At 37.3% G+C, this 26,003-nt stretch overlaps 1 long non-coding RNA gene across 2 annotated transcripts; it reads left to right on the forward strand.

Annotated features, from left to right (window-relative positions):
- The first annotated feature begins 3,336 nt into the window (after positions 1-3,336).
- LOC125324332 lies at positions 3,337-25,236 on the forward strand. 2 transcript variants are annotated; one of them, XR_007202935.1, is made up of 7 exons: positions 3,337-3,580; positions 3,880-4,047; positions 7,951-8,081; positions 9,388-9,500; positions 19,986-20,172; positions 22,482-22,586; positions 24,006-25,236. It is a non-coding gene; the product is annotated as an uncharacterized LOC125324332 (long non-coding RNA). The 2 variants fall into 2 exon arrangements; XR_007202934.1 differs by lacking the exon at positions 7,951-8,081.
- Positions 25,237-26,003: the final 767 nt, after the last annotated feature.

Below are 26,003 nucleotides of genomic sequence, written 5' to 3' on the forward strand. Positions count from 1 at the left end.
ATGGATAGATAGGGCCTGGTTGACAAAATTCCTTGGGAAGTAGTCCTGAAAGGCTGAGAGCTCAGCAGAACTGCTTTTTGGAATTCTGAGACAGGAGACTTTGGCCTATTTAGGTTGAGAGAGTGCCTTGCGAGGAAGTGCTGAAGGTCAAAGGAATCCGAGAAGCCTTGAAAATTTTCAAGAAGAAAATCTAAAAAGCACAGGAGCAGGCCATACCTGTGTGCCAAAAGATGATCTGGCAGGGAAAAGAGAAGCCCGGGTGAACAAAGAGTTTTGGCTCAAGTTCAGGGAAAAAAGGAGAGTGTATCACCTTTAGAAGAAGGGGCAGGCAACTCAGGAGGACTAGCAGGATGTTGTGAGCTTATGCAGGGAGAAAATTAAAACTACCAAAGCACAACTAGAACTTACTCTGGTTACTGTCATAAAAGACAATAAAAAAGTAATATTTTAGCAAAAAAAAGAAGGCAAAGGAGGATCTCGATCTTTTCTTGGATGTGTGGGTAAACATAGTGACAAAAAGTGAGGAAAAGGCTAAGGTACATAATGTCTTCTTTGATTCAGGCTTTAACAGCAAGACCAGCTGTTCTTTATGTACCCAGCTAATTGAGCTGGAATATACAGATGGGGAGCAGAATGAAAACCTCCATTACCTAAAGGGGAAAGGTCAGTGACGTGATATGCTACTTATACACACAGGTCTATGGGGCCAGATAGGATCTGCCCAAGGACTAGGGAAGAGGGGCTGAAAAGCTGGTGGAAAAGCACCTGGGGGTGCTGGTCAACAGCCAGATGAACATGAGCCAGTGTGTGTCCAGGTGGCCAAGAGGGCTGATTGCATCCGGGCCTGTATCAGCAACAGTGTGGCCAGTGACTGCCCTCCTGTATTCTGCACTTGTGAAACCACACCCCAAATCCTGTGTTCAGTTTTCAGCCCCTCATGACAAGAAAAACACTGAGGTGCTGGAGCATGTCCAGAGAAGGGCAACAAAGCAAGTGAAGAGTCTGGAGCACAAGTCCTATGAGGAGCAGCTGAGGGAGCTGGGAGTGTTTAGCCTGAAGAAAAGGAGGCTCAGGGGGGAACGTATTGTTCTCTACAACTACCTGAAAAGAGGTTGTAGCCAGGTGGAAGTTGGTCTCTTCCGCCAAGCAGCAAGAGGTAGGACAAGAGGAAATGGCCCCAAGTTCTGACAGGGGAAATTTAGGTTGGATATTAGGAAAAATTTCCTCACTGAACAGATTGTTAAACATTGGAAGAGGCTGCCCAAGGAAGTGGTTAAGTCATGATTCTTGAAGATAATTAAAAGATGTGTGCATGTGGTACTTAGGGATATAGTTCAGTGGTGGATTTGGCAGTGCCATGTTAATGGCTGATCTTTATGATCTTAAAGGTCTTTTCTAATCTAAATAATTCTATGGTTCTATGCTTCAATAGATACATATATAAAGGCACATTGACATTTCAGCAAAAACTTGTCTTAAAGCACATAATCTAATGTGACTGAAAGAAGTAGCATGAGTGAAATGAAATGCTTTTCAAATCATTTTTTTTCTCTCTCTGTGGACACAGACATTGACTGAAATGTGCATGGCCACTTGTTCTGAAAGCATAGAAGAATCACCTGCTCCCAGTGAAACTGTGGCATAAACTTCTAACACTAATAGAGTAGGAAATTAATATGAAATCAACTGAGCACTCCACATACATGAATGCATGTCCTTGGTGCCTCAGGGTCTGCTGTCACATTCTTTCAGTCAGTTGTTCACCTGCAACATGCTATATGCAGAGTCCAAACTTTTTCAGATATTAATATTTTTAGAAACCGAACAAATAACACTGGGTGTGAGATTCAGATTATACACAGTAAAATCACATGAAGTGATTAAAAGAAGTCATAACTTGCAACAATGTAACTAATGATCATCCAGCAGTAAAATATCTGCTACATAGATAGAATTCCTACTGACCCTGCTATGTGAACATGTCTTATCCTGACATAACATTCCAGGGATGTGTTAGCATTTTAGCAACATTATGAAATGCCACCGTAACATGGAAACTATGAAATTATTCTGCAGCGAAATGATTTAACAGAACAGCAACAAAAATAAAAATAGAGGATAGTCAAAATGCTTGGCAAACCTGCAATCTCCAAAGGCCAGCCTCCAGCAGTTCTGCAGCACTCTAAACAATACCATAAATAAAGGTAATTATCCAAATGATGTTATAAAGCTAAGTCAAAGGTGGTCTTGTGGAGAAGTTGCATGTGATTAAATTGGGAAAAAACCTGTAGAATCATGTAGGAGGGAAATAACAATTTTTCCTCCATTTTGCAGGCTATTATTCTTTATTAAAATATCCACTACAGTGCAAGAATTATATACAAAACTGACCATTTTCATTCAAAAACCAATTGTTTTTTAACAGCATGAGATTTTTTAATGTAGCTGGAGTCTATGTTGCAGTCTAATCATAAAACACACAGCAGTATTTTTGAACGACAGCTAACTGATTCAAGGTAAAACCATAGCAAAGTCAAAGCCATTCACAAAAGCTCACAGGTTAACTACAGTTTCTGACTTCTGGGAAAATAACATACTGCCTTACTTGACTGGTATTTTATGCTAAATAAGAGGAGCTGAGTCATATGCCATGTCTTCTCATGGTGAGACCATGCTCTGTAAGGTTTCTAATTCAGTTTTGCCCTTCATCTATTGCTTGAGAAGTGTCAGGAGGGTGAAAAATAACAAAAAAAAAATCCTTTGCTGGTAGAACTTCTCGATGGTGTAATATGCTGGTGAACACTTGTCAGAGACTGAAATATTATAGTTTATGACTTAAACATTTTCTTAAAGCACTTTTAAAACTGTATTACAAAAGCTGCAGAGGAGACCACCGCACCCTGAATGGGGCCCTGACTGAGGCCTTACACTGCTCGCTGATGAAGATAAGATAAAGTAACAGCTCAGGGCTGGGGACATTCACAAAGCACAGGCTGAGCACCTCCAAGGTGGAGACCACAACCCCAGAGCTATCAGCTGCCAGGCTCGAACAGACCCTCGAACCAAGGGGTGGAGGGAGGAGAGGCTTTGGGTATCTGGGAAAAAAGCCTGTGATCAGAAGCCCAGTGACTGCCCATCCTTCACTGGGCAGAGGAGCCCAGCTGAGGGGTTGTCCCAGTTTGTCCCCCCACTCAGTTGTCTCACCGGAGCGGGGGAAGCTTATCCACAGCAGAAGAGGGTGACATCAGCAACAGTGTGGCCATCACAGGGGCCCCCCTCAAAGGGGTCCCCAGACCCTGCACCAGAGCACCAGAGATGATGCAACAGACCCTCAGTGTTGCAAGGGACAGTGTGTCAAGCCAGGCCCTGCAAGGAGAGACACGTGGGCATTCCCACCTGACCCAAAGTGTATATTAATCTATGGGATTCTGCACTCTGGCGTGGCGTAGTGTGTGGTGTGGTGGCCTGTGGCGGCGTGGCGTAGCGTGTGGCAGCGTGACCACAGCAGTGATGGTGGACCCTCACCGCCAGAAGACCAGATGGAGGGGAGCAACGACACATCACTGGGACCTTCAGATAGGTGATATGCTTACCTAACCCCTGTCCCCTCTCCCTGTCACCCCACCCCCACACACACACTTCTTTTTCTATGTCTTTCTTTCTTTCTTTTCTCTTTCCTTCTCTTTGTCTCTCTTACTATTAAACAAAATACATCAATTTTTTTGGCACCAGCATCTAACCTCGTTTGGTTTTAATCTCTCTTTTGGGAATATTTTGACCCTTCTCTAAGTTCTTTCCAGTTTATGCAGAGACATAGCTTTCTTTGCTTTTCTGGGTTGAAACTGGATTGTAACAACACTGATCTTCTTTCTCTTTCAGGTTCATACTGGCGACAGGGGTGGAAGGGTGACATAAAAGGGACTTCCCTGGTGTCTGCAAATGCTACTGTATGGTTTCTCTAAAGACCCCAGGCTAATCCTCAAGCAAGATGTGTGACTCCTAAGAGTAATGAAATTTGCTGGTCTGCAGTTGCTCACTCCCATTTCAGTAAGTGATATTTTTAGTTATATACTTCCACACATAAAACTGATGTTAGTCAAAATCCACCTGTAAATACTTCTGTATGTCTCCATTGTCTTGGAATTGTCTTCAAATAACACACTTGGAGACTGAAATACTAATAATTCTTCCTGCTTTACTGTCTTCATTCTTAGAACAGCTTTTAAGTATTACATAGATTTCTTTGCTAGAACACTTTCTATCACTTATCCTTAAAAACAAATTGTATTCTTCTGGGTTTGGGCTGATAATCTTTGTCCTTTTTTTTATTTTTAAATCCAGCCAACACTGAATCCCAGTATACCTAATCTCCTTGTCTTTGTAGCTCTTTAGACCCTGAATTGAACTGAATGGAATAGACAAATTACTTGCAGGCATGATTCCCTTGGATACAATGGAGTTACAGAAATTATGAGCTTGTCTTGATGAGAAATAATGGTGCACATATGAACATTGTTTTCCTAAGCACCTGAAATGCTGGTGTAGTTAGAGAGCAGCAAAACCTCTCTAATAAGCAAAGCTCAGATTTATGTGACCACAAACAATAAGGGGATGCCATCACCATAACTGCTCCATGTCTGCCTCCAACTGCATCAACAACAGTCTGCTGTCCCTGTAGGATGACTGGTTGGATGGCCCATGAAACAAATCCTCATCGCCCCACATTTCAGCCAGCAAGAAATGAACCATGTCAAATCTTTTAACCCTGGTATTACATATTGAATATTGTGAAGTTTCAGGAGCTGACACCTAAAATGTTTAGCAAACCTTGATATGGAAACTGACGCCATTAAAAGGCAGGATGAATGGCTGTCCTGTTTAAATCTACTGTCACATATGTAGATAAACTTCAAGGATTCTCTGTGATTGCCAATACTCCCTTATAGTTTATTTTCTGCCAGATGCAGACCTATAGCACCTGTTAAGCAGACGCATTCCGTGTGGCACAGGGCACTACATTTAGACAGAAATGTCTATAGTTGGATGCCATCTTTCCTATGATGGCTTTTCTTTCTTGTTTATTTGGAAACTGATTAAATTGGTTGACTTTATATGGGGTTACTTTGGATTGCATTACTACTTTGATTTTGGCTTCTTTTCCCTGCCAGCAGGGTTATCAATTGTGATAGCAGGCTAAGTAATAATTATTCGGATTTTTGAGAGCTATTAAACTGTCAGTGCCTGCCAAAAGTTACCACACAGTGGTATCTAAGATACCAGAGATATTTGACTGCACTTAGCATAGTATATCTCTCCAGAATTTTATGATGTGGTAACAGTTGGCAATTTGTGACTTACTGATAGCGACAATTGGGTGTATGAAACCGTAAGTCCAGTTACCAACAGCATGCCTGTTACACATTATTCCAGCAACAGGAAATGAACACAGCTGTGCACTGGTAAACAATTCCTAAAAACAATTAAAAATGTGGAAGGTGACTTCTAAAAAAAAAATGTAGCTGTCACTAAAAAATAACGACAGGGTTATACTTTGTGCAGCTTGAAAACTATGGTTTTCAAGAGTATTTGAGACTATGTACCAGTTAAGATCTTCATTATAAACACAACAGAATGAATATTTTTAAATTAATAATTAATTTTCCAAGAAATTCAGTTTTGGTCATCCTGAAACTCATCAGAAATCTCAGAGAAATTCTGGAAATAATTTTGTCTGAGAAAAAAATTATATAATTGTAGAAATACTAAAGTAGTCTGGACATCTTGAAAATGACAGTTATTACATATTATGTATATAATATATATATTTCATATATGTATTTTGACCTTTATTATAAAGGTGAATTATATTTACACTTCCATTTTGGTATTCTTAATAAAAGAGAACTGTTGTGATCGTTACAGAGTGTATTTCAAGTACAGAAGAAATTCACCTCCAGGAGTAGTACAGACCAGGAAAGAACAAACAGAAAAGAACAGACTTGATAGAATAGAATGATTTCATTTGGAAGGTACCTACAGTGATTATCTAGTCCAACTGCCTGACCACTTCAGGGATGAATAAAAGTTATTAACAATAATCAATTAATTAATTAGTAGTAGTGATTAATTAGTAATTAATAATATTAGAGTTTTTTATTGAGGGCATTGTTCAAATGCCTCAAGCATTGAATATACTTGCTAAATTCACTTTACCAATATAAAGAGGATTTTTTTTCTTTCTGCACACTTGCATTGGGTATGACTGAGTAGTTCACAGCCCCCACAGTACAGTGCTTTGCACTGGTAACTGGAAGGGTGTTGATAACATACCAGTGTTTTGGCTGCTGCTGAGCAGCTCTGTCCTTCTAACATTCTTTCCCCCATCAAAGGGGATGGGAGTGGGCAAGATCCTGGGAGGGTACACAACCAGGCCAGCTGACCCAAATTAACCAAAGGGCTATTCCATACCCCATGATGTTAGCTCAGATACAAAAGCTAAGGGAGAGAGGAGAAAGGCATACTGATTCTTCAGTATTTGCCTTCTGGAGAAACCACTACAGGTGCTGAGAATCTGCTTCCCAGGAAGTGCCCAAACATTGCTTGCTGATGGGAAGTAGAGACTCACTTTCCCTTCGCTTATGCATGCACAAAACTCTCTCGTTTCTTTCTTTTGCTGCAATAAACTGCATTATCTCACCCACTGGTTGTTCCCCATCTTATTCTCTCCTGTGTCCCACTGGGAAAGGGAGTGATACAGTGGCTTAGCGGACAGCTTCCACCCAGAAAAGGTAGACCTGCTACAGTCATTTTGACACCCAAACAGGGACAGGAAGCACCATTTTGGAGGAGGCAAAAGAGACCCGTGCCTGCCAGAAAAAGACAACAATGTTAAATGAGATGTCATTCTCCTGTGAGACTGTGGGGTCCCTTTCCACAGGAGACAGTTCTCCACGAACTTCTCCAGCATAGTTCCAATCTCGCAAGCAGCAGTCCTCCCAAAAGTGCTGCAACGTGAGTTTCCCCAACGGGCACACAGTCCTCCCAAAACTGCTGTGGCATGGGTCACTCTTCCACGGGGTGTCCTCCAAGGACAGGCTGCTCCAGCCTGGAAGCAATGGCCCCCTCTCTCCACTGGGTCTCCCAGTGATGATCACAGCCTCCTCCAGGCATCCACCTGCTCCAGCACAGGCACCTCCCCCACGGGCTGTGGGTGGATCTCTGCATCCCCCATGGATCCCCATGGGCTGCAGGGGCACAGCGGCTTCATCACGGTCTCCATCACAGCCTGCAGAGGAATCTCAGCTCTGGTGCCTGGAGCACCTCGTCCCCCTCCTTCTCCACTGACCTTGGTGTCTCCATGTTGTTTCCCCTCATACATTCTCACCTCCTCTTCTTCTTTGGCTGGAATTAAAACTGTGCCTCCACCTTTGTTTTGATTTCTTCTTAAATATGTTTTCACAGAGGCGTTACCAACGTCTCTAATTGGCCCAGCTTTGTCCAGCAGCATGTCCATCTTCAGAGCCATCAGGGATTGGCTCTGCCAGACACGGTGAAAGCTTCCAGCAGCTTCTCATAGAAGCCACCTCTGTGGCCCCACCCACTACCAAAAAACAGTCTGTGCAAAACCAACACAACACATAATGCTACATTATATAATCACATTTAGTTTGAAAAAATAGGAATTGGAATATTTTCTTTAAAGCAGCAAGGAGCAACAGCATGCCAGCAGTGCAGTTCCTTTACCTCCTGGAAGGCTTCAAGAGTTAGAGTTATGGAGTCAGAGAGAAAGCATGGATTTCATCTGAGTATCTGAATTTGAAAGATCAATTATTTTGTCATCCTAATGTTATAAATATTGCATCAATATACATATAAATAATAATCCAAATATATAGTTTAAATATCTAATGTAAATATCTAATCTAATCTAATCTGATGATATTTACACAGACATTTCTGTTCTGCCTGCTGCTGCTTAATCCTCTCTGGCTGATACCTTACAGTGCTCTTTGGGAGATTCTAAATGTGAAAAGTACAAGAGGAGACATGGTAAGAGACTGGTGCTGGTGAGAACCAGGGAGGTACCATTTAACCACTAAGAACATAATTAACTCAGCCAAGTTTCATTCCTTATCACACAAGCAGGATTGTGTTAAATATGTAAGCAAAGATATCTGCAAAATCAGAAGGGAGAATCAGCCAACTGCACAGATGAACACATGGGCTGTCATAGCATTTGCAATAAATGCAACTTACTAAAAGTCAAAGTTATACAGGGATTATACAATGATTAATATTGATATGCTTATGAAATAATATTAATTGCCTATTTTTTTAAGTAATCTGAGTTGATAAATCTGAGGATTTTGCTTTGGGGTTTAAACCAAGAAGCAGTCCTTCATGTAATTTTTTACAATATTTAAGCACACTGAGTATGACTATGATGTCAAAGTGCAGGCACTATGCAGCTGCGCGGAAGACAAGGCATGGGTAGATTAACTCATCTTTATATTCTCCTGTGGTTTTCTGATCAGTTGTAAAGGACAGAGTGTATTCTAGCCTAAGATGGACTTTCCAGGTTGCCTGAATCCATTGCCCTGCAGAATCCTAAATTCATCAGTAATTACCGGAACTTTCACAAGGGTTTATATTGCAAATATCATCATGCAACCAAATATTCTGGAGAGTCTGATGAAAACAACCTGCTGCTTTTCCCTTCATTTGCTTGTGGGACAATTCCCTCAGAGACAAGATAGACTTTCTAGGGATTCATTTCTACCAATCCAGGAGTTACACAGGAACCCACCTTGTCAGTGAGCTTTCTAAATCACAGGTGAAAATAATGTCAGTTCAGTATGAAAATTTTTGAAAGTCTGATATGGCAACATACTGCATTTTATTTCTATCTAGTTGCTTTTCTGCTTTGGATTACTTATATAAAATCTGTTCAAGGTCACATATATTTGGTGAGCTCAGTGAACAGTTCATTAAATTCATCCATTACAGAGTACAACACAAAATTGGGATTATTTTGCACTGCTGAGTATCTTTGTTAGGAAAATGACCTGAACTATTTCAGATCAAGGTTGAAAGTATCAGCAAATGATGGTGGATAGAACTTATTAGGCATTCTGGTCACATGTACTCTTCCATTTTTGATAACCTCAAAAAGCTTGCCATATATACCTAAACACATTCTGTGAAGGAAAAAATTCATGCTGCATTACTGAATGGTTCTCCTTGGGCCAAGCAGACCATATATATCTCATGGTTCTACCAAAACTCATTTTTAGAAATCATGTTATAAGCCACTCAAAGTCATATTTTGTTTTTTATAAAAATACAGATGTGTTTCTAATGATGTGGTACTGAATCATGTTTCCACAGTGAAAACTTACACTAAAGATGGACACCTGAAAGAAAAGGCACAGATGAAAGGAAAAAATGTAATAAGGGAGGAGTGCTAACAGGAGGTCTCTGTGTTACACCTAAAAAGGGAGGTAAGCACCATAATAACAGGGATTCAAATGCCTACTATTTCCATATAAGGTATCTGGTATGCAGAGCCCTGGGTTGGAGTCAAAGGACCCATGCACAATACACAAAAAAGTTTATAGGTGACAGAACTGTCCCCAGAGAAATGAGGCTGCTGAAAGGGGATCTGCTTACAGCCATCCAGCAGCGACATGCCGACGACAGGATGGAGTCTTAACTGTTGTCTATCTTTATGGCTTACTCGTCTAATAGCTGCTTCTCCTTCTGATCCCTCTTTGAAAGGAATGTAGCTGAGCTTTTTCTTTTTCTTCTGAAACCTCAGATGGACCTACCCATCTAAAACACAGCAGGCAATGAGTGGCAGTGACAGCTTTGCAGAGCTTGTACATTACACTGTACCCAGTTGAAACACTATCCCAAAATAGGTGAGATCTAAGTTCATTTCCCCCTTCTGTTTGAAAGAACTGAACCGAACATTCCTCAGTACCCTCCCCAGCAGGCTGCCCACAACCCCAGTATAGTGAGTCAGCAGCTCTCTTCAGAGCTGTTGAGCTCTTCAGAGAAGTATACACGACTTTCTCAGTAAAAGAGGGAAACTGAAAATAGTGACAGCTTTGTTCACAGATTATAGAAGGCACCCAGGACGTGGCAGAATCTAGATGCTGCTGTTAGGTGTGTTTGGTTCACATTTTACACAATGGTTGTCTCAAATTACTTCCATGAAGTTACTGAGTAAATATTAGCTTGAGTGCAAATTCCATTGCTCGATGCTGAGGGAAGGAAATTTTATTTTTAATGAGTGCTGTTATAAGTGTCAGCTAATAAATGGTTCAGTACTTGTATGAGAAATGAAACAAATAGCTTTGTTGTTTTTTCTAGAGGGATCTGCACAGCTGTAACTTTGCTCAGTGTGTCTCTGACAAGATGCACTACTGCCTCTGACGATACTTTGAAAAGTTCATGAAATTCTGTCATTACAGAACTTGCTTAAAGAGGCAAGTACAGTATATCTGTGATATTGTAGCATGTAGCATAGGCAAAGTAAAGGAAAAATCAAGAATATATTCTTGCACTTCTTTTAAAAAGACTTTATTCTTCTCCATTCCATTCACAAAATCCAGTAGCACTGCAGATATTTATACGGTGTAGGAAGAACAGAAATCCCAAAGCACATTCCAATTATGAATATGTTATTTATATTTTATGGGCAAAAAGATTTATTTCCCCAAGCACATTGTTTTCTTTTATCTGTGTGCTTCCTTTAATCCTGTCAATAACCCAGTATGCAGCTGGTTTCTGCTCATAGATTTTTTGGAAGATAATAGAAATAAGAATGCACGGTAGATAGAACTATTCGTGGGTAACATAAAAATACCTGCTGTTCATCAAGATTTCTGCTTGCTAATTAACTGGAAAAATTTGTCACAATATTTTTCTAGTATTTTTTACTGACATAGTGGAATATATTAGCATGAAAAATAAAAATAACTTCTTAGTTAAAGATATAATGAAATCCTAGATTTACATTTATGTTCTAAGGTGCAAAAAATGTGTACTTATTATTCATGCCTTGAAGGAGTATTTTAATATCTATATGATTTAAGTATTAAATTGTTCAGCAAGTTGCAATATTTATCATGATGCTAGCCAAATTAAAATCTTTTGGGGCAGGAAAAAAATCACCTAAATTTATATTGGTAATAAATGAGGAAGAAGCTAAACTGATTTGATGCACTTCAATTTCCATACATGTTGTATGGCAGTTTGTAAAAAATGTCCCCTTTCTTCCTTGAAAGTTAAGAATCTCATTATGGGGTAAGCAACTTGGTAATACTTGAAAGGAAGATTATAAGTAGGTTTCGTTATCAATAAGAAAATTCATCAGCTGTAAGAAAAACTGAATATTTTTTCAATCTACTGGTCAAGACAGAATAAGATGCCAATGTCATTTTCCTACTTTCCTGTGCTATTTTTGGACAATTGTATCACTCTCCTTTTGTATTTAGATGCCTTTCCCTAAAGAATACCAGAAGAAGGATCATATTACAAATGGGAAGGAGATAAATCTGCTTAAATATATGTCTGGCTGGATTCAATCCATACAGCTTCTCAAATGTCTGAATACCAGGCTGGGATGCATACAAAGTTATCTAATGATCCAGTTTTATAGCAGCTATATATACTGAAATCCCACTGAGATGAGTGTGTCTGGCTACTGCTTCCACAGATGGCCCTTTTGGGATTCAAATTCACCTCTCTGTTGCCTCTGGGTTTTTTAGAATTGTACACTAGAAAACCTGGGACATTTGGCTTGAGGAAGGTTTTTCCATACAAGTTAGAATACTTCTCAAAGTCACAATACCCTCCAATTCATGGTTCCTGTCAAATATTCTCTTATTGCAGACATGCAAAGCTTTACAGTGAGTGATTCATTTTTATTAAAATTTCTAAGCATCAAACTAATAGGTTTCAGAGTAACATACTGACAGTGTCTCAAGAGCAAACATCCTAGCTTCTAACATGATATCTAATATGCTTATGAAAAACACTCTCTGGATCATAGAAAAATATCTTGGAAGCCAGAAACCCCCACCAGCTCTGTGCTCCATCACATAAGTTTGAATAGAACCTTTGTCATGGTGAATATGAAGTGGGTGACCAGAAGCTGACCTTGAAAACAGACAGTGTAATGATTTCTTGTTCTCTGAAGGTTTATCCACTAGAATATTATTTGCTTACTGTGATTATAAACGAGCTATTACCAATAAGTGAAGTGGGGTTTTGACAAGTTATAGGGCAGTAAATATCTCAGTTTAATGTAATTCAATAAAATTTAACTGTGCACTGTGTGTCTATTATTTTGAAAATCATAATAAATTTTTAGATAGAATGAAGCTTAGAGCAGGAAACAAAGAAACTACCTGCATTGGTAGTTGGAGAAAAAAGAACTGCAAGATTATGACATTAAACACAGAGGAACTTGACAATGTGAAATATTGTTAAAGTCAAAATTTAAGCAGATAGCACGGAATGGAACTGATTAAGCAAAATCCAAATTTGAAACTGAAGTTTGCAACCATATTTCAACAATATGACCATGACCAGGTGTATATGTGGTAATCTGTTCCAAAATGTGAAGATTTTTTTATCAGTTAGGTTTGAAAATCACAGGAATGGACTTACTAAACTTAAAAAATACTAAGTACACATGGTAGTGACAACACTAAATGATTTATTATTATATAAATTTCAGCCTGATCTGCTGCACCCTTTTACTTAGGAATACATTCTGATTTGATGTACAGCAGTAATTTTCTTTGCATGGAATTGGTCATTTGCCAGAAAACTTTGCTTTTGAGTCCCACCTGGATTTTTATGTATGTGATACGTTTGCTTATGGGAAGCATTGGTCAAAAAGTGCCACCCATAACAATGGATCAGTTTGTCTAGATCTCAACTTGTACTCAAAGTTGAAAAATATAGCCTAATTAGTAAATCCTTTGCTATTGAAAACTCTTTGTATCTGCTTGCTTCTTTTTGTTTATTATCATATAAAATCAATAGTTCCACTTAAGAACAGAGAGATTTTCTTACATTTTTTTCTAAAAAACTTTCAAATCTGTAATTTGAATAATTATTTTTTCCCTGAAAAATCAAATCTGGTTTTGAAGTTATTCAACCTCAGAGTTTGACACACATATTTTTCCTTAAATTATTACTGTAGAAAAAAATTATGGTTTTAGTAAAATTTTTATGATTTGTATTTTATTAACCAATTATTTAACTTAATTTGAAAAAACAGTAATTTTAATTACAAAAAGCTGTGTGAGTGGATATGGGTATGTTCTCTAGTTACTCTGAATATGGGAACTCTTTCCTTTACATTTCACTGTAGGCACATAGCAGTTTAGTTTAACATGAAGTTCTTAACAACAAGGTAGAATGATCAATTCAGGAAAAAAAAAGATATGTTTGTAATATGTCATGTTAAAAAAAAATAAAAGCAGAAGGTATTTTTAATTTTGAAGATTCCAGATGCAGGTTCATGCCAAAAAATTACTAATTGTCTCTCTTTTTCAAAGGTTGTCAAATAAGAAAAATGCAGCAGAATTTAGCATTAAATTTAAGATAGCTGTAAGAAACATGGGGAAAAAAAGTTTGTATAGCATACCAAGTGTGATATAAGCACCTAGGGAAACAAAATAAATCAAAGCCTTGGAAAAATCCTAAAAGTGAATGATTTCCAATTGTGGGCAAAGATATTACCTCCTGCATTTGTGATTCCACTTGCCAGCTCGATGGACTTCCATGCGCTTTTTGTAGATAAGGAAATATTATCAGCTTGGAATTTCTATTTAAAAATCAAAAATGTTTGTTAACTGCTCAGACCAAAAGCACAAATAATTTAAGTTCAGGTAATATCTAAATTCCAAAATAAAAAACAGTAAGACCAAAAATAAGAAATTGACTCTGCCACTATAGACTGTATTTATAACCTACACCATACATCAAGGCCAGATCCTGTATATACACAATTACAGGTAGCATTTTATTCAATCATTCCTCCAGGAGTGAGGACTATTGATTGTGTTAACAAAAAGCTTTTGTATCAAAGGCTACCAAACCAGTTCTAATAAGGTTTTCTTTGCTCTGCTTTCCTTAATTCAATTTGAGCTACATACTGCAAGAAAAGCAGAAGCAGAGGTTTTATGATTGGTTCATAAACTTCTGAAATTATAGAGTTGTTATAGAAGAAAGAGCAATACAACACATATTTCAGTACCGTGAGCAGAGCTATTGCAATACATATTTGAAAATTTGCAGCTATTATTGTTACAGCTTGGAAACACATTTTTGTGGTTTCATAAATTATTGTATCATTTTTGCATATTAATTGCTATAAAATGTGTTACAATGCATGTTCTAATAACAAAACACTTCTACTAAATGAAATTGCGCTTTAATAAAACCCAGTTCCTTTTATGCTGTCATAAATGCATCAATTTTATCCTTTTCACAAATTTATGAAATGGGCTTGAATTAATAAAATCACCACACACATCATTACAAAAATTTCCTAAGCTAAAAAAAGTTTCAGTTTTTTCAAGCATCATTCTGAAAAACTGGAATTTCTAATATACATGGAAAGTACACTCCAAATACAGTTCCCAGAACACAATAAAAATGTGTTTATGTGTTTTAAAGAATGTTCTTGATGAGTTATTCATACATTTTAACAAAGGTGCCCGGTCCTGGGAGTAGCTTTGAACTAGAATGATCCTTAAATTCCATGTCTGACATCTCAGTTATCCTCAGAGGCAGCCTGAATTTGTTTTCAGTTTAATATGTAATCTATATTTCAGTTAATTATAAAGCTTTTCTGTAGAGCACATGGTGCTGCATTCTCCTAGGGTGCCTCCGTTACCATCCTCTGTGTGTGACCTCTCACAAGGTGCTGGCAAACATCAGTGAGTAGGTGGAGACAGACTGAGCTAGATAAGGTCACCTTAGTGTGGTTTAGAGTGTGGGTTCGAAGTGCATGGAATGCCAGATCCTACCTGCCCAGAGGCCTCACAAGAAACAGGCTGCTGGTGTGTTTGTGTTCTACAGACAGGAGTGCATTTGGAACCACGTGTGCATAGCAGGGGAGATTCTGACAAGACTGCCTATTACTGAAAAAACTCTGAGCTTTCTTTTCATAAGTTGTTTAGTGAATCTGTACTAAATTGCATTGGGCACTGCAGTCTAAATTTTTCTAATGCTGAGAAAGAGAAGTCTAAAAATTCACACTGCCAAAGCACTTTTTATTTAATATTTTGTTTAATGTTATGAAGTCAGAAATTGGGTAATCTTCTAAAAACTAAAACGAGTTGAATTCAACAAGGCCCATGGTCCTTTCACAGTATAGAGAACATTATTTTCAGACTATTTTCATATTTCTAAATTTTCAGTTTGGAATAAAATCCGAACTTTCACAGTTTTTTGGGTTTTTTTAAGAACAGTGGAATTTCCAGGTTATCTACTTGACAGAATACTTGACAGTAGTGGATATGGGAAACTGTTCTTGTAAGTGTTAGAGTGTGCTCCTTGGGAAAGCAAGAGCTACTTTTTAGCAGTGATGTGGCCTTCCCTGTTCTCTCACATGATAGAAACAAAGCACTGTTTGATTGAGGATAAGAAAAGTCACTCTTATCACCACAGTTTCAGGTCTTCCTAACTCCAGCATTTACTTCTCACTCTTAATTTGTGCAGGTGTAACACCACTGAATGTGTAAAGCAGAGAACAACAAACTATAACAGTTACATTTCATAATATTTTCAGCAGATATGATTTCAAAACAATCTGAGTGTTGTTTTATGTACTAATGCAAATTTATCCTAATGATAGGGTACTGAGATGAAACCAGTTCTTAAATTTTCTTCCTCTCTTCCATAATGTGTAATAGTTACTGTGTAAGAAACAGTATCCAGGGTTCAGATCACAATGTCAGTATTATGTAGATGTTAATATACTTACTCTTAAGAAGCCTATAGTTCACTATACCTAAAATCACTCTGTTATTGTGGTCATAAGTCTGTTTTCTCATCTAGGATATTTTTCATAAATTCATTGTACTAATATTATCAACAAGTGTAGTACAAACAGCAGCTAAAAATGTGAATTCACACTCCAGAAGCAGCTAATTTGCTTTTTATTTTCACCTTCACTTGTCTTGATGTCTAACTTTTAACAATTTGAGCCAATTTGGTTTACAGCCAAATAAAAACCTACTTAGCTGTAGACTAAAATTTCATTTAACATAATTTTATGTCCAGTCAACCAATTTGAACTCAATTAAAGGCATCTTATAATGCTTTCTCATTTTATTTAAAAAAATCTGAAGTAAACCAAAGTATCATTGGTTTAAACACATGCACATCATATATAACAGCAATCAGTGGGTCATATATGGAAATAAAAAAAAAATAACAGAGGCTCTAAAATGCTCTAATATCTATTTTCTGTGCAGTGATTTAAGTTTTTGCATTGATCAATGTATTTTAAATAAGTTGACAAATAGGATGTTGACTCATTAACACCCTTATATCTAGAGTAAACACTTCTTAATTTTTCAGATCTATGGAATGAATAGAATGAAATACTTGATGATTCAAAGATCAAGACTTTATTCTGCCTTTTAAATTGTCAGTATTCTTCATGGATACTAATTTATCGTGTCTTTGACTACCAAGACATGATAAGACAAGTACCTCAGTTTGTCATTTATTATATCATTCTGAAGGAGAATAAAAGATTTTGCAGGAACAATTAAGTAAGAGAATGCTCTCCCCTCTGAGACCTATATGGTCACAAAGGAAGAGACTAAATAATGTGAAGACATGAGAAATTGAAGATGAATGTCCTATAATTTCAGGGATGGCCAGAGCTACACAGATAAGCTAGATTTTGCTCACAGAATGTGCATAAATTTAGGACCTTTGAAATTATTGTCTTGATAAAAGAATAGTTTAATTTTTAAAGTTGAGTTTCTTTTTTATTTTCATTCAATGTTTACGTAATAGAATTACTAACTGGAAGGGCTGAGTGCCATCAGCAAAGAGGGGGGGACAGGCTAACAGAACAATACAGAAACAGCTCCTTTCTGATACCAAACTGTATTTTACTGAGGTTGCAAGCAAGACAAATCGACCAGAGGTTCCATCCCCAAGATTCCTTGTAGAAAAGAGAGAAGCAGATAATATATAGTGAGCTAAAATTTTCTGTTCATGTTTACCTCTGTGTGTATCTTGAATTCCAAAATTTATATTTATATGGGACACTGCTGAACAGTTTGGTACTCACTCTCACATTCTGTCATTCCTGCTGCAGTTGGCTTTGTAAAGACTCCTGGAACAAGCTCTCTCACAAAGGGCACATGAGGGAAATCAAGGTGTGTGATGGGAAAGCAAAACCTTGATGATTGCTTTTGAAGACTTTTGTCAGTGACATGAATTACTTCTGTAATATTCTGAATGTTGTTCAGTTCAGGTTTTAGAGAAAATAGAGAAGCTGTGTCAGAAACAGAGATCAGAATCCAAGTCTCATCTTCACCGTTAGGGCCTCCTTTATCTACAGTCATGCCTGTCTTTGCTTGCTTTCTATCTGTTTGCAGAAATATTATATGTATTACTGCAGTGACATGCTTTAAGGTGTAGATCTGATTTCTTCACTTTTGTGGTGAGTTTGTTGCTATAAAAATTAGTTATGGAGATAGATAAGATGTGAAGTAGGTTTATGAGAGAAATAAACAGGAAGCTCTGACAGCAAACACTATCAAGCTTACCAAGTGAAACACTATCACCAATGCTTCATCCACAAGAGCAGAAGCTAGATGTTGGCCTGCCTGGAATATTTGTAAGATTACTTTTGACTAATGTGCTGAAGAAGGAGGTAGCAGTTAATCTCCTGTAGAGCTTCCAAAAACCTTTCTACATTTACCAAATACTATGAGCTGCAGTCACACTTGAAGTTGGCAGCTTAAAAAACACAGCCTTCCAACAGTATTGTTTGTTAGCACAGTTATCACATAACAGAACAGCTGGGAGGCTTAGCAGTACTTACAAGTATGAGAGACAACAACAAAAAAACCCAAAAATAGTCACCAGGAGCCAAAGGTGCACTTCCGACACTGTAGCTGTCTTCTCTATGAGCTGTTCCCAGCTGCAGTATTTTGTCAGCACCCTATTTTCCAAATATGCAACTTGGTAGCAAAGGGTGTCTGTGTCAGATTTCTGTCGAGTCTTTTCTGCTTATTCAAACCCATCCTGCTTTGAAGACTAACTGTGTAGTGGAGGATAATAATCAACTGGGTTCTACTGCTGAAACAGTATTACATGACTCTAGAGATCTTTAACTCACAAGTCAGAAAATAGATTGAAGGATAGCAAGACTAGTATCTCTAGATTTCCAGTTCCCTCGGAGGAGAGGAGAAAAATCTCATCTACTGTGCTCTGATGTTTAGGGCCACTTCATGTGAGGATTAAAAAGAATAAAAAGGAATAACAACAAAATAAAAAAAATTTTAAAAAAATCAGAAAAACTGAACCAAACAAATCAAACTGACAAGCTTTGATAGCTCTGCAGTGATCTCTGCATCCTGACTGCCTGAAATAAAGAAGTAGCATGTATGTCTTTTTCAGTTTTTTATCTTCTTGCCAATACAGTCATAAATTGGAATGAAAATGTCAATATGTTTTTTTTTCAGAAAAATATGATAAGTCATAGTTTCACCTACTTGAAGAATTTTTTGCCTTCACGTAGCACAAAAGATTAACATTCTGTAACTCACCATTATTACCTCGCCATGAAATATTTTTGGTACAGTGCTCATATACATACACGGGAAAACTATATACACTTTCTACTAAAGGGATCTCATCCAGTCAAACACACAGCATAAATCCATGTCAAGTATTATTTTGGTTAGGAATAAAGAACACTTTGGAACTGAAAAAATCTTTAGGTAAGACCATTGGTGAATTCTTCAAAAAACAATTGCACTAAAGGAAAAAAAGAAGAGCAAATCAAAGTACCAGGGCAGCATGAAAAGGTAATGTCAGAAACTTTGCAAGGCATGCAAGTAGAAGGGAGGGTCGCATGTTGATATTTTCAAAATATACTTAGCACTGATCTCTGGATCTTTCTGTTTTGATTTTTTCCCCTACTTTGAGAAAATTTGCTCTTCTGTTCTAAGGACAGCATTGAATATCTCAATCTCTTTGATTTATCAGAATTTCAAATTCACATTCAGGACAACTATAGCAGATATTCCAGCACTGATTATCTGTTTGATAGGACTAAGGGACAGTTTGCGTTGGAAAGAGAGAAAAAGGCAATAATACCATGGTATGATGTAAAGAAATAGTCTTCTCATCCAAAAAACATTCTCGAAACAAGTCTGATGATTGTTATTCAATAAATCATCACCGTTTTAACTGTTCCACTTTAGAATTTAATATTATTAGAAGTTTTAGGCATCAGAAGGCATAAACTATCCATTTGCCTAATTTTTGAATTGTTTCAATTTTTGTCATATATGTTTTCAATGTCAAAGTAGTGATTTTGTTCCTCAGCCTTCAAGAACCAAATACACCTCTCAGAAGTCTTCAATCATATCTGCCAGTCTCATGTAACCGCTTCAGTATTTTACAACATCTCAAGTCACACTAAATACCTTTTCTTTAGTGAGCTGAATTAATTTTTCTGCGACTGCATGATGTACAGGACAATGGGGGAAAGGAATAATACTGTTAAAAAAAGTGATAGCAGGATTTTCCTTTAAAAAGGAAGGTTAAAAGTGTCTTCATAATTAAGTACAGTAACTAGTGCAATCCAACTTTTTTATAGGTTGTCTTAAAACTTCTAAAAAAAATAATATACTTGAAGGCAAATATTCTATTTATTATGTGTAGTAATTAGGTGTGCTTTTATATGTCTGAAATTGTGCCAGTAATGCTTTATAATGGAAAGGCAAGGTTCCATGCCCTCACCTGTGTATGAAGTTTCAAGCGAAGAGAGAACACTGAAAGAAGGGAGCAGTTGGCCAGATGCCTTGGGGATTACAGTGCACCATCAGCAGAAAGCCAGAGCAAAGAAAAGTCATTTGGAACTCTTTCTAGGTCTAGACATGGTCATAGGTGAGTATGTTTCTGTTTCAAATGAGTTCCAGAGAGTGCTTGGTTTTTCCATCTCTGATCATTTTTTCCTGTGAGATAACCACCTCCAATGTGATAGGAAGTCAAGCCTAAAATTTGTTTTTTAGGGTAACTTCGGCTTTTAGAGTGTGGTTAACATTTTGAAATTTACATGCATGCCTTAATACACTGCAAACTTTGCATCGCCCAGGTGGAACATGGTCTCTCTCCCCAAACTCATGCAGGAGGTAGCAGCTAAATCAGACTGAAAGAAGGAGCTCTCTGGACAGATCCTGATCCAGTCCTTAGTGAAAGCAACTGAAGGCCTTACAGGACTTGAATCAGGCCACCAGTAGAATGAAGTCAAGCATTAGAAATTAGGATTTAATGGATCACAGGGTCAAAGCAGTAATGTGAAAGATGTAGTCATTCAGCAAGGCCTCCCACATAGCACTGGGATACTTTGACACTGATTGAACATGAACCCTGATCTGATTGAGAAGCTTAGTACACTGCCACTGAAACAGGAAATGTTTCCCTCCACTACTTTTTACAATAGGGGCTTTAATTGGGTTGAATTTCAGCCAACTGGGTAGCATCCAGGCCTCAACTCTGCCAGGCTGAAAAGAGCCTAAGTAAAAAAACCACTATATGGGTCAAACAAAAATATGTACAACCTCTGAATTTCCTCAGATCTACAGCTATTGAGAAAAGGACATTGGAACAGAGTAAGTTACGAGATTGAACCCTGTAGGACTCTCCAGTCCAATTTGCTTGAGGTAGACAGAGGTTGACTAGCAGTGTCCTACAGTTTTGACTTGAGACAAAAGCATCATATCTATTTGTGAGTGGCATTTTTCCAGGTCTCACAGTGGTGTCAACAGAACTTTATATCTAAATGTTATCAAAGATCGATTTCCATTGCCAAGACACACAAGCTTCAATATAGCTGTCCTGGCAAAAGATCAATGGTCATCTGGGTTGTTTTCTTTACTTTTGCCAGGATTTGCTGTTAAACATCTGAGGGTCATCCAAGAAGACTAAGGTTCCCCATGTTGTATTCTCATTATCTTTCCATCAACATTTGTCAGAAAAGGCAGACTGAACACCAGGTACAGTCTGGAAAAGACAAAGGCCATAAGGAATTTCAATCATTGGAAAAAGTCTTGTAAAATGAAGCATAAATAGATTTCATGCTTAAATAAAGGACATGGCAAGAGAAGGTGGACATAAGGGACAAATAGTGAGTGGACTCTATTCTGCTACCTAGTAGGCATTAAAATCCTGGTTACCAGCTGCTGAAGACTTTGCATGGAGATTCAGGACCAGTGAGTTTTACCAGTTAATATTTAATTCTTGTGGGATTTTTTGTGTAGAATCTTGTTCAGCATTTAAGCAGATGGCATTTTATGAACATGAATCATCACAGTTTGGAAAACCTCTCACAATTCAGCACAGGATATAGATTGAAGTCCTTTTTTGAACAAAGGCCTTAATATTTCTACACATATTTGTAACACAGGGGTCTGGATAGCATGAAACCACTCTGACAGTTCAGATACTACCAGTTCATACTATGTGCAGGGATAGTGTAGCATTTTTATTAGGTATTCAGTGGGTTCACTGCTTGACTTTAGAAAAATTGGTATTTACTAGGTGGAAATACTGAATTGAGAGACTGAAACCCTGTGTCCTGACACCCTGCCCCTTGACATAGGGGCTGCCAACAGCTTGCCCCTGTCCAACACCACAGGCAGGGTGCCCCACACAGAACTGATGTAGGGTACATTTCTCTGTGATCCCACCACCTCCGAGGGACACAAGGGGCAGCTCAACTCTTACATTTAAAAGGTACCATTGGCTGGCACCATTGGCTGTTGCTTCCACATGATCTGGACACCACATGTCCCTGGCAGTCCACTGGAGCCATGGCATTGCTTGTGGTCTTGTGCTTGCTGTCAGTGGTTGGGTGAGTCACCACGTGTGCACTGTTGCTCGTCTTTCCTACTGCCTCAATAAATATGTGTTTCTTGATGTGTGGCTCTATTCCTTTTGGGACCACAGAGATATTTTTACTTTGTTTAAAAATAAGGTTCTACTATCAGTTTGATATTGTAATGTTAAATCATTAACAGAATTTCTCAGGTATCTGTCATAGTTGTACCTGGGTACAAAAACATATATGAACAAGTTTTATAGATATCTTTCTGTTTGTAAATATTTTGGATGCAGTTTACCTAGGAATTCAGATTTACAAATGCTTCTACTCTATGATTTTAAGATTTACAAATGCTTCTACTCTATGATTTCAGTGGCTGTTGTAAGCTTCATTGATGATGGGATGAGAAAAGCAGACGAAAGCAGAATGAATGCCACGGCCCCTCTGCCAAATATGACAGGAGGACTTGCTTTGCAATGTAACGCTACATATTTTAGCTTGTCACTTTGTTAGTGTAATTTTATTTATCCTAGATTTTAAAAATTTATTAATCCTAGATCCTGTAATTATATTTATCCTAGATTTTTTTGCATTTCAGTGGAAATATCAATTTTCAAAATGACGTGCCTACCTGCCTCTCGTTGAATTTTCAAAACAAAGAGAATAAAGATATGTAGGTTTTTTCAATATAGTGAGAGATTTTGCTGTGATACTCACACTTTCATGTTATGAAAAAGACAAAGTTGACTGTCTTGAATTGAATGGTTATAAAAATACGCATTGGAAAATGCATTAAATACACATTGTAAAACATCATTTTTCCTTGGAAATGACACTTTTCTGCATTCAAAGCTGTGAAAAAATTGAGAGATATTTTATTGCAGGCTGAAATCATTGCTACAGGTCTATTTATGCTAGAGAATTTTATTAATGGCTGGCTGGTGAAAAATCAGCTTGCATGTCCATGATGCTACTGAGTACACCATCAGCTAACCAATTCAATAACAGCAACAACTATCAAAAAGACCCCAACACCAAAACTCTCCCCAAACTCACTCAAAATTCTCTGTGTAGTATTTAACAACATTGTTGTTTTAGCCCAGAGAAGATTGATGCATGAAAGACAGTGATATAAGAGCATATGTCCTAAACACAAGAGCAAAATAGAATCCTTTTCCTATTACATCTCTTTTAATATAAATTATTTCATTCCCCTCCCAAGTTAACCTAACATAAAATAATAAGGGAAAACAGGATTGTTGCAGGGATTTAAATTCTGTTTGCTATACAGCTTTACACAAAGAAATTATGTATTTATGAGAGAAGGAATGATAAGAATATCTGACACTAAGTATTTTTGAAGAGTTTATGGTGGTTTTTAGAAGTATAAGAAGTTTCCAGACCTCATTTTACATATATAGAACATGCATAGAAGGTCTCAAAAGAGTATGATTATTAAGTATAGATGTAATCATGTAATACTCAATTTGGGTTGAACAGCAGTTTCTCGAGAATACCTTTTAGTCAATATCCCAACTGAATTATTCATATAAAATAAATAAATGTTTATTTCCAGCAGGTGGGGGGAAGGCTAAAACAAAACAAAACAACAAAACATGGACATTTTTAGTACATTGACAGACAAAGACTTTGTGGTGGTTTATGTAAAGCTAATGAATATCAAGGTATATATGCAGTCCTATAGACTAAATAGCAAAAATCCTCTAAATTTCAATGCATTTTATTCCGTATATATGCACCCTACTGAGAGAAAAAAAACAACCAAACAACTCGTTTCTTAAAAATACATGTGAGACATTTAAAATTGTATGCGTGTCCTGGAATCAGGCAATGGCTTTACTTATGTTGGTTTAATTTCCTCTTTCTCCCTTCACAGATTCACAGAATATTCTGAGTTGGAAGGGACCCGCAAGGATCACCACTAAATATTCCTTACTGAATGGAGCTCTTGCCTTTTTCAGCTCTTGAGTCATCCAGCTCACTGTTCTGGCACTCCCACTTCCATGCAATTACCATCCCCAATGGCTTTTGCTCTCATGTATATTTTATCAGTCATTTATCCCAGATGATTTCTTACCCTTATCATGGACTATACCATCTTTAGTAAAGTCTGGTAACCAGCCAAGAACTAGGATTGTTTGTTATGTTTTGTTTGCTTGCTATTTTCCCCTCTCTTTTTCTTCGTATCAAAATACAGTTTGAGGCAGTATCATGATAGGGCTCTGATATTTTTCACTGGTGAGGATTTTACCCTGAAGACTCAGAGCACTTCTTCTTCCAGTGTACCTTTCCAGTTCAGCTGGAAACTAGGCACGTGACAGTAGGCTGGGGTCTGACATGCACCATCCATGCTCCTTGCAACCAGGAAGAGCCCAGAATCAGAATCTTCAGGTGGATTCTATAGGTAAGAATGTTGAGTATTTGAGCATTGCATACCCCACTTGTTGAACACACCCCTAAAAACATTAGTCAGAATTCATGCTTTAAAACATAAATTCAATAGTGAAAAAGTTGTGGGCTTTTTTCCATGCATGTTGTTTTTACCTATGCTTACATCCCCTATCCTCTGATCTAAAGCAACAGCCATGACAAGGAATTTATAGATGTTTTTCAAATTTGTAATAAATCCTCTGGACTAAATTCTGATTTGGTTAAATCTTTGAGATTATTTCATTTTACACAATTTTGCAGAAATCAAAACCTGCTCATGTGGACAAAAAGCATTTTTACATTTTATATTTTTACATGTTACAATTTAAGAATCTACTTAACTGCAATGTTAAATCACATAAGTACCCAAGGGAATTGTTTTGGATTTATTTTTAAATGTACACATAAGACAAACATCTTGGAAATTCAGAAGTGTTTTTACTCTATTTTGATACAGCATGTGTTTATCTGCCTGCACAACAGTGCATTTTATCAATTTCACCAGGTGCAGAGCAGAAAAGTAACAGTGAAAGATTAGAAGAATCTCTAGAGTGAAAATAAAAACAAAATAGCTTCTTATATTATCTTGAATTCTTTTCACTGTTACTGGAAGATAATGATACTTGTGTAATTACTGCTTTTATCACCTAAATAAATAAATAAATAATGTTTCATAATCCCTTGCAACTTGCTCAGATTTCTACCAGAAGAAAACACTTAGGAAATCTACATGCAAATAGATATTTTTTACAATAATGTAGTTAAATTCTTTCTGGTTGTATTCTGAAATAACCAACCATGTCTCTTAAAACGTGTAATGACTACCTATATTTGAAATATTTGCTCATGTGAACGGTATTGCTGTCTCACTTTTCTAAGTACTGCAGGAAGGTGAGTCTGTCTGTGCTGCTCAGTTTAGGTTTTCTTTGTACCAAATGTATAAAGGCTTATTTTGCATGCTTTACTTTACAAAGTACCTGCATATGTTTTAACACAAACAGAGCTTGTGGGTTTTGGTTAGTGTTGTGTCAGGTTGTTTTTTTGTGTGGTGGATTTTTAATTGTTGTGGTTTTTTAAAATTAACCCACAGGGTACACATACTAAAGCTTCAGGGGACTGTTTTTCACCAGTTTTTATCAAAAGTGTCAAACACTTAAGACATATATAATTTCATGTGACATATCTCATTTACTTGTACAGAATAATGGTTTTTCGAGTACTTGAAACTTTGGTTATAAATTTTCTCCTTCAGTTCTTAAAAGTAAATCAAAATTCTGCTGCAAAATAAACCCAGTTAATGCAAGAAACCAGATGTTTCATCACTTCCAATTGATAGCAAAATCATTCTGGAATCTTTCATGTAGTTCCTATTGGCAAGAAAAATAATTTTACATAATCAAGCATAACTCCTGCTCTGCAGGAGGTCTAGCTTTCAGACCTAGCT

This window comes from Corvus hawaiiensis, chromosome 4, assembly GCF_020740725.1.
Source record: "Corvus hawaiiensis isolate bCorHaw1 chromosome 4, bCorHaw1.pri.cur, whole genome shotgun sequence".
Lineage (NCBI taxonomy): Eukaryota > Metazoa > Chordata > Aves > Passeriformes > Corvidae > Corvus > Corvus hawaiiensis.